The sequence below is a fragment of the Rhinolophus ferrumequinum genome, chromosome X (genome assembly GCF_004115265.2).
Source record: "Rhinolophus ferrumequinum isolate MPI-CBG mRhiFer1 chromosome X, mRhiFer1_v1.p, whole genome shotgun sequence".
Lineage (NCBI taxonomy): Eukaryota > Metazoa > Chordata > Mammalia > Chiroptera > Rhinolophidae > Rhinolophus > Rhinolophus ferrumequinum.
This window is the reverse complement of record NC_046284.1, coordinates 63,850,852-63,861,494: the sequence shown is the minus strand read 5'-3', so window position 1 is coordinate 63,861,494 and position 10,643 is coordinate 63,850,852. Positions and strand designations below refer to the sequence as shown.

General features: G+C 37.0%; 1 pseudogene; it reads left to right on the top strand.

The window, feature by feature from the left end:
• The first annotated feature begins 8,168 nt into the window (after positions 1-8,168).
• On the top strand, positions 8,169-10,290 carry LOC117012623 (60S ribosomal protein L12-like; annotated as a pseudogene).
• Positions 10,291-10,643: the final 353 nt, after the last annotated feature.

The following is a 10,643-nucleotide window of genomic DNA, read 5'->3' as shown; positions in this document are numbered from 1 at the left end:
AAGCGTAACAACATTCACAACAAAGGGGTATGAGAAGGAGAAGAGAGAAAGCAAGGGATTGAGAATCTATTTGAAAAAATAATGCTGAAAACTTTCTTAACATAGTGAAAAAAATAGACAAAGAAGGGAACATATTTCCCAAGAAATATGTTTGGGAAATATGTTTGGGAAGCACAGTCCCAAACAGATCAACCCAAAGAAGACCACACCAAGACGCGTCATAATTAAAAGATCAAAGGTTAAAGACAAAGAAAGAATCCTAAAAGCAGCAAGAGAAAGGCAACTAATTATTTACATGGGAGCTCCTATAAGACTATCACCTGATTTTTCAATGGAAACTTTGCAGGAAAGAAGGGGTTAGGCATGAGATATTCATAGTAATGAAAACCAATGACCTACAATCCAGACTACCCTACACAGGAAGGCTATCATTTAAAATTGAAGGAGAGATCAAGAACTTCCTAGACAAGAACTAGCTGACTAGAGGAGTTCATCACCACCAAACCAGTATTACAAAAAATGTTAAAGGTACTCCTCTAAGAAACAAAAAGGGGGTTAAAGGAACATAAAGATGAATAATAAAATGGCAATAACTATGTATCTATCAGTGATCACTTTAAATGTAAATGGATTAAATGCTCCAATCAAAAAACATAGGGCAGTTGAATGGATAAGAAAACAAGAGCTATACACATGCTGTCTAAAAGAGACCCACTTCAGATCAAAAGATGAACACAGGCTGAAAGTAAAGGGATGGAAAAAGATATCCCATGTGAATGGAAATAAAAAAATTTTAAAAATGGGGTAGCAATATTTATACTAAACAAAATAGACTTTAAAACAAAAGCTATAATAGAAAAAAAAAGGGCATCACATAATGATAAAGAGATCAGTCCAACAAGAAAATACAACCCTTGTAATCATATACACACCCAACATTGGAGCACCTAAATATATAAAGCAAATACAGAATGACATAAAGGAAGACATCAACAGTAATAAATCATAGTAGAACATTTTAACAACCCATTAACACCAACAGACACATCTTCCAGACAGAAAATCAACAAGGAAGCAGACACTTAAATGATACATTAGAACAGATAGATTTAATTGATATTTTTAGAGCATTTCACCCCAAAGCAGCAGAATATCAGAACATACATTTTTTTTCAAGTGCACATAGAAGATTCTCCAAGATAGACCACATGTTAAGCCACAAAACAAGTTCTCGATGAATTTCAGAAGTTTGAAATCATATCAAACATCTTTGACCATAGTGGTATGAAACTAGATCTCAATTACAAGAAAACTGAAAAACACACAAACACATGGAGGCTAAATAACGTGCAACTAAATAGTGAATGGGTCAACAATGACATAAGGAAGGAATCAAAGGATTCTATGAGACAAATGAAAATGAAAACACAACAACCCAACGTCTATGGGACACAGCGAAAGCCGTCTTAAGTGGGTAATTCATAGTAATATTGGCCTACCTCAAGAAACAAGAAAAATCTCAAATAAACAATCTAACATTATACTTAAAAGAACTAGAGAAAGAATAGCAAATAAAGCCTAAAGTAAGCAGAAGGAAGGAAATAATAAAGATAAGAGTGGAAATAAAAAACAGAGAGTCTTAAAAAAAAACAAAAAAACAAAAAACAAACAAACAAAAAAAAAAACCAAAGATCAATTAAACCAAGAGCTGGTTTTTTAAATAGATAAAAATAAATAAATAAATAAATAAATAAATAAATAAATAAATAAATAAATAAAATAATAATATACCTTTAACCAGACTCATCAAGAAGAAAACAGAGAGGACCAAAATAAATATAATTAGAAATGAAAGGGAAGTGACAACTGACACCACAACAATATATAGGGTTATGAGATAATACTATGAACAATTATATACCAACAAATTGGACAATCTGGAAGAAATGGATAAATTCCTAGAAACATACAATCTTCCAAGACTGAATCAAGAAGAAACAGAAAATCTGAACCAACAATCACTGTAACAAAATTGAATCAGTACACAAAAAACTTCCAACAAACAAAAGTCATGGGTTGGATGGCTTCACAGGTTAATTTTACCAAATATTCAAACAAGAATTAATGCCTATCCTTCTCAAACTATTCCAAAAAATTCAAGAGGAAGGAAAGCTGCCAAGATCATTTTATGAGGCCACCATTACCCTGGGTGCATAATGAGACAAAGATATTACAAAAAAAAGAAAAAATTATAAGCTGATATCAGTGATGAATATAGATGCAAAAATCCTCAAGAAAATATTAGTAAAGGGTGTACTTCATAAAAAAGGTGACATGACGTGAGTCTCTTCAAATCTCCCCTGGAATTTACAACAAATTGAACAACTATAATTCCACAAAGGACACCTTGTGCAGTAGACAGGCAAGACTAAGAGGCATGCAACTGAAATCACTTAAAGGTGGACAAATTGGGCAAGCGGGGGCAGGGGGGAACAGGAAGTACTAAGACGCAGGCCGCCCGGGCACAGGACACAGACTGGAGCTCAGAGCTCAAAGCTCCATGCATTCTGGAGCTACCGTGGCCGTGGAAGAGGAAAGAACTTGGACTGCTAGTGCTCCACTTATAACCCACAGTCCCTCCTGAGGTATCAGCATATAACACGGCTGAACCCAAGGCTCACAGCAGATACCTCAGAACAAAGACTGAGAGAAGAAGGGTGAAATGGTGGTTTAAACCCTCATTGCTGAGCACAGAATGGAAGGTTTAGGCACTGAGCCTAGCCTCCCTCTTCCCACCCTCCCAGAGTTCGCTCCACCCCCACCCTCCCAGAACTAGAAGTAGAACGGTAGCAGTGTCAGATCAGAAGAACAGAATATTTGCAGTTCTGAGAACTACGGCCCAAGACACAGACTCACAGCCCAACTAGTTCCTGCAAAAGGAAGGGAGCTTGGGGTACAGGAATGGCTGTGGTGGCGGTTGCCACCATTGTTCTGGGCCACCTCTCACAACCCAGCCACCCTGTCCCCACCTACCTCGGCGGATGCCTGCAGGGGTAAACAGAGTCCCTGAAACACACTGAATCGTGTGCTCTGAATCTTGTGCAGGAAGAGCTTTGGAGCTTCAGAAGCACTCCACATCCTGCTACAGAGGCGGTGCCCTGTGACCCAGGTAAACTGTTCACAGAGGAGAAACCCGCATTCCAGGGAATCCCCTCATTGTTTGAGAAGCCAGAACAGTGCAGAGAAAATATAACACTGCAGTGTGAGAGAGAATAAAAGGCTGCAGTCAGAGAAAATAAAACTTTCAACAAACACCTACATGAAAACAAAAGAAAGATCTCTTTCTATCAACCTGTTGCAGAACCCACTAGTGTAGATGCATAGGAAGAAAAATAATGATTCATTAATTGCCATGGATAACCACAGTAATGCACAGCTCAGAAAGAAAATGAAAAGTCTCCAGAAAATGAACTTAAAGACATGGAAATATGTGAATTAAATGACAGAGAATTCAAGATTGCAGTTCTGAAAAAACTCAACGAGATGCAAGAGAAGACAGACAGGCAGTTTAATGAATTCAGAAACACAATCAAAGAACACAGTGAACATTTTACCAAAGAGATTGAAATTTTTAAAAAGAACCAAATAGAATTTCTGGAGATTAAGAACTCAATAAAGAAATGAAAATTGAAATATCCAGATTAGGTAATAGAGCTGAACACATGGAGGAAAGAATTGGTGACATCAAAGACAGAAATCTGGAAATGACACATATGGAAGAAGTGAGAGACTTGAGACTTAAAAGAAATGAAAGAACTCTACAAGGACTTTCTGACTCCATCAGAAAGAGCAATATAAGAATAATGGGCATACCAGAAGGTGAAGAAAGAGAGAAGGGAACAGAGAATATATTCAAACAAATAGTCAAAAAGAACTTCACAAACTTGTGGAAAGAACTGGATACTCGAATACAAGAAGCAAATAGAACACCTAATTACCTCAATCCCAACAGGCCTTCTCCAAGGCACATTGTATTGAAGCTGTCAAAAATTAACAACAGAAAGAATCCTCAAGGCCACCAGGGAGAAGAGGACAATAACCTACAAAGGGAAGCCCATGAGATTATCATCAGACTTTTCAGCAGAAACTCTACAAGCCAGGAGGTAGTGGAGACAAATATTCAAACTATTGAAAGAGAGAAATTATGAGCCAAGAATAATATATCCAGCAAAGACATCCTTTGGATATGAAGGAGGAATAAAGACCTTTCCAAACATACAGAGGCTGAGGGAATTTTCTAACACTCGACCTGCACTACAAGAAATACTAAAGGAAGCTATTCGACCAGCATAAATAGGGATGATTTGTGACCACAAAAACATAAAATGGGGGAGAGGAAAGGCCTGACTAGAATACGGGAATGGAGAAAGTACACATGCTGAAGAAAATGGAATAATCTAAATATCAAACTTTCTTTCGAACAAACTTAATGGTAACCACTCAAAAACAAACAAACAAACAAACAACAACAAAAAACACCAGAACTGAAATACATAACTGTCCCGTCCCACGCAACAAGTGTTGTGGAAAGCGAGGAGGGCAGCACAAGGTTAAGAAAGACAGTAGGGAGAGTAGAGTGCAGGCAGGGCCAAGGTACTGCAATCTCAAGGACTGAGCTCCGAATTGGGTCAACGCATAGCTTTTATTAGTTAGGTGTGGAAGTAAAAGAAGTAAAGCTTGTCAATCTCAAGATCTGTGAATCCCATACATTACAATAGGAAACTGATTTAAGCCAATCACCCTTGCCTGCAGGCAGCTGAACCATAAGTCCCAGGAAAGCACTTCACCAAGGGATAAAACCTTTATGCATATGAATAGATTGAGAGCACATGATTGAGTCACTTCCCCTGAAGGTTGTGGGAAGGAATGCAGCCACCAGGCAGAGGCTCTCCTTAGCCAGGGAAGGTGGGGGAGTTGTGCCCACCTCTATCGACCCCACGAGTTCCCCAGATGGTTCCCATATGGCTGTGTCTGGCTTGGGTTGCCTCCCCCCGTGGGGAGTCGTACCTGTCTTTGACTACCGAGCCGTCTTTCTGGGGCCAAACAGGGAGACAGAAGGTGTAAGAACAAAGATGAAGCAAAGTCCCTAAAAGGATCTGTCTCACAGACTCTCCTTTCTTTAGGGGCAGGTACGAGGAGACAGATGGGTAGGCTGCTGCGTGGCAACATATAACATAATAAAAGAAGAAACAGAGGGAAAGATCATAGAACACCACCACACTGAAATAGTAGATAGCAACAAAATGGCAAAGAAACAATGGAGACACAGTCTTACCAGAAAACCAAAGATAGAATGAAAGAAAATCCTCATACATCAATAATCACCCAAAATGTAAATGGACTGAACTTACCAATAAAAAGGCATAGAGCAGCAGATTGGCTCAAAAAACTGAACCCAAACATATATTGCCTCCAAGAGACACATCTCAGCTACAAGGACAAATATAGACTCAAAGTGAAAGAGTGGAAATTGACACTCCAAGTAAGTAATATCCAGAGAAATTCAGGAGTATCCATACTGATATCAGATGAAACAGAATTCAGGATAAAAATGGTAACAAGAGACAAAGATGGACTTTTCATAATGATAAAGGGGATTAAACAACAAGAAGACATAATAGTCATCAATATGTATGCCCCTAATCAGGGAGCACAGAAATATACCAAGCAACTACGAACAGCACTAAAGGGAGAAATTGACCAAAACACAATTTTAGTAGAAGACCTAAATACATCATTGACAGCTATGGATAGATCATCCAAACAGAAAATAAAAAATGAAACAGCAGCCCTAAATGACACATTAGATGAAATGGTATAGTTGACATTTATAGAGCACTTGATCCTAGAACAGACTATACATTCTTTCCCAGCATACATGGAACAAGGATAGACCATATATTAGGACATAAAACTAGCCTCAGCAAATTTAAGAAAAGCTGAAATCATAGTAAGCATATTCTCTGATCACAAGGCTTTAAAATTGGATATGAACTGTGCAAAGAAATGATGAAAAACCACAAATATGTGGAGATTAAACAACATACTTTTAAAGAACGACTGGGCTAAAGAAGAATAAGAGGAGAGATAAAAAGATACATAGAAACAAGTGAGAATGAAAATACATCCTACCATAATTGTGGGGATGCAAGGAAAGGAGTTTTAAGAAGGATATTTATATCATTACAGGCCTATCTCAAGAAACAAGAAAAATCCCAGATAAATAACCTCATGTTACATCTTAAAGAACTCGAAAAAGAAGAACAAATGAAACCCAAAGTCAACAGAAGGAAGGAAATAATAAAAATCAGAGCAGAGCTAAATGAAATAGAGAACAAAAAGACAATAGAAAAAAATTAATGCAAGACAGAGATGGTTCTTTGAAAAGATTAATAAAATTGACAAACCCTTGGCTAGACTAAGATAAAAAGAGAAAGGATAAAAATAAAGAAAATCAGAAATGAAAGCGGGGAAGTTATCACGGATGCCACAGAAATACAAAGGATCATCCAAGAATACTATGAATGACTATGTGACACCAAATTCAATGATCTAGAAGAAATGGACAAGTTCTTAGAAACATACAGCATTCTTACACTGAATTACAAAGAACTGGAAAATCTAAATAGACTAATCACCAGAAAGAAAATTGAATCAGTCATCTGAAACTTTCCAATAGCAAAAGTCCGGGACAAGATAGCTTCACTAGTGAATGCTACCAAACATTCAAAGAGGTTCTAATACCTGTCCTACTTGAACACTTCCAAAAAAACTGAAGAAGAGACAATATTCCCTAAGTATTTTTATGAGGCCAACATTACCCTGATACCAAAACCTGGTAAGGATAAAACAAAAAAAAGAAAATTACAATCCAACATCTCTGATCAATGCAGGTGCAAAAATTCTAGCAAATTGAATGAAGCAATACATTAAAAAGATTATACATCACCACCAAGTGGGGTTCATCCCAGGGGCAGAAGCATGGTTCAGCATAACTAAATCCATCAATGTGATACACCAATAAACAAATTAAAGGACAAAACCATATGATTATATTAATAGATGCAGAAAAAGCATTTGACAAGATACAACATCCATTTATGATTAAAACAATAAAATAGGTATGGAAGGAAAATATCTTAACATAATAAAGGCCATATACAACAAACCCTCAGCTAATATCGTAATTAACAGTGAAAAACTGAAGCCCTTTGCTTACATTCAGGAACATGAAGAGCTGTTCCCTATCACCTCTGCTTTCCAACATAGTATTGCAAGACCTAGCCAGAACAATCAGGCAAGAGAAAGAAATAAAAGGCATCCTAATTGGGAATGAAGAAGTTAAATTGTCACTCTTTGCAGATGACATGATGCTAAATATAGAAAACGCTAAACTCCAACAAAAAGCTAATAGAAACAATCAAAGAATACAGTCAAGTTGTCGGCTACAAAGTCAATGTACAAAACTCCATTGCATTCCTATACACTAACAATGAAATCTCATAAAAAGAAATTTTTAAAAAGTTCCTTTTGCAATTGCAACAAAATGAATAAAATACCTAGGAATAAATTTAACCAAGGATGTGAAAGACCTATATACTGAAACTATAATATAAGTTGAAGAAGACACAAAGAAGTGGAAAGATATTCCATGTTTATGGATTGGAAGAATCAACATAGATAAAATGGGCATATTACCCAAAGCAATGTACAGTTTCAATGCAATCCCCATCAAAATCCCAATGGTATTTTTTAAAGAAATAGAACAAAAAAATCATCAGATTTGTATGGAACAACAAAAGACCCAGAATAGCCAAAGGAATTCTAAGAAAAAAGAACAGTGCGGGAGGTATCACAGTCCCTGACGTCAGCTTGTACTACAGGGCAACAGTAATCAAAACAGTATGGTATTGGCAGAAAAGCAGACACACAGACCAATGGAACAGAATTGAGAGTATGGTGCTGGGAGAATTGAAAAGCCACGTGCAAAAGAATGAAACTAGAATGCTATCTGTCACTGTGTAGCAAAATTAATTCAAAATGGATCAAAGACCTAAACATAAGACCTGAAACAATAAACCGCATAGAAGAAAATACAGGTACTAAACATGGACGTTGGGTTCAAAGAGGATTGTATGAAATTTACTCCAAATGCAAGGTAAGTGAAAGCTAAAATATCTCAATTGGGCTACATCAAACTAAAAAGCTTCTGCACAGTAAAAGAAACCATTGATAAAACAAAGAGCCAACTAACCGAATTGGAGAAGATTTTCGCAAACAACACCTCCTATAAGGGGCTAATATCCAAGAGATATGAGGAATTCATACAACTCAACAACAAAAAAAACAAACAATCCAATTAAAAAATGGGCAGAGGACCTGAAGAGACATTTTCCAAAGAGGACATACAAATGGCCAATACATGAAAAAAATGCTCAACATCACTAATCATCAGAGAAATGCAAATAAAAACCACAATGAGATATCACCTCATCCTATCTAGAATGGCTATCATGAACAAGGCAAATAGTAACAAGTGTTGGAGAGGCTGTGGAGAAAAAGGAAACCTTATACATTGTTGGTGGGAATACAGATTGGTGCAGCCACTATGGAAGGCAATGTGGAGGTTCCTCAAAAAATTACAAAGAGAATTACCATATTGGACTACCTTATGACCGAGCAATTCCACTCCTGGGTATTTATCCAAAGAAATCCAAAACACTAAATTGAAAAAAATATATGCACCCCTATGTTTGCTGCAGTGCTATTCACAATAGCTAAGATATGGAAGCAACCTATGTGCTCATCAGTAGATGAATGGATAAAGAAAAAGTGGTACATATATACAATGGAATATTACTCTGCCACAAAAAGAATGAAGTCTTACCATTTGTTACAGCATAAATGGATCTAGAGGGTATGATACTAAGTGAAATAAGTCAGGGAAAAACAAATACCATATGATCTCACTTATACGTGGAATCTAAAAATAGAATAAACAAACAGACAAAGCAGAAACAGACTCATCGATACAGAGAAGAAACTGATGTTTACCAGAGAGGATGCATTTGGGGAGATGGGTGAAAGAGGTAAAGGGATTAATACAAATTGATACTTACAAAATAGTCACAGGGACGTAAAGTACAGCATAGAGAATATAGTCAATAATGTAACAACTATGATTAGTGCCAGGGGTGTATTAGACTAATCAAGGGATCACTACATAAATTGTCTAAATGTCTAACCAATATGCTGTACATCTGAAATTAATGTAAAATAATATTGAAAGCCAACTATAACTGAAAAAATGTATAATTAAAAAATGAAAACAACCCCACGTATAATACCATCAAAAAGAATAAAAGACTTCAGAATAAACTTAACAAAAGAGAGGAAAGATCTGTACAGTGAAAACTATAACATATTGAATAAAGTTAAGGAAGCCACAAATAAATGAAAAGCTATCCCATGTTCATGGGTTGGAATAACTAATATTGTTAAAATATAAATTCTACCAACAGTGATCTACAGATTAAATGCAATCCCTATCAAATTTCCAATGGCATTTTTCAAAGGAATAGAAAAAAATAATCCTAAAATTGATATAGAACCACAGAAGACACTGAATATCTAAAGCTATTTTGATAAAGAAGTAGACAGCTGACTTTTGGCTGGGAAGAACCCAAGGTGCCAACTTCCTTACGTCATCCCAAATCTGCGTTCATCCGACACCAGCGGCCTCCACCATGCAGTTTGACCCCAACGAGACCGAAGGCGTATACCTGAGGTGCACTGATGGGGAAGTTGGTGCCACGTCTGCCTTGGCCCCGAAGATTGGCACACTGGGTCTGTCTCCAAATAGGTTGGTGATGACTTCACTAAAGCAACTGGTGAATGGAAGGGTCTGAGGATTACAGTGAAACTGACCATTCAGAACAGACAGGCCCAGATTTAGATGGTACCTTCTGCCTCAGCCCTGATCATCAAAGCCCTCAAAGAACCGCCAGGAGACAGAAAGAAGCAAAAGATATTAAGCACAGTGGAAATACCACTTTTGATGAGATTGTTAACATTGCCTGATTGATGCGGCACCCGTCTTTAGCTAGATAACTCTCTGGAACCATTGAAGAGATCTTGGGGACTGCCCAGTCTTGGGCTGTAATGTACCGCCACCCTCATGACATCACAGATGACATCAACAATGGTGCAGTGGAATGCCCAGCTAGTTAAGAACTACAAAGGGAAATATTTCAATTAAAGATCATTTGACAATGAAGGAGAAGGAGAAGGAGAAGAAGAAAAAAGAAGAAGATAGCTGAAAATATTACACTTTATGATATCCTGTTATCAAATTTAATTACAAAGCTATAGTAATCCACACCCTCTGGTACTAGCATCTAAACAGACACAACAGCAATGGAGTAGTATAAAGAGCCCAGAAAGAAACCTACACATATGTGGTTAATTTTCAACAGAAGTGTCAATAACATCCATGGGGGAAAGGGTAGTCTCTTCAATAAATTGGGTTTGGAAATCTAAATATCCACATTTAAAAAAAATGAATATGGACCTTCATCTTAAAA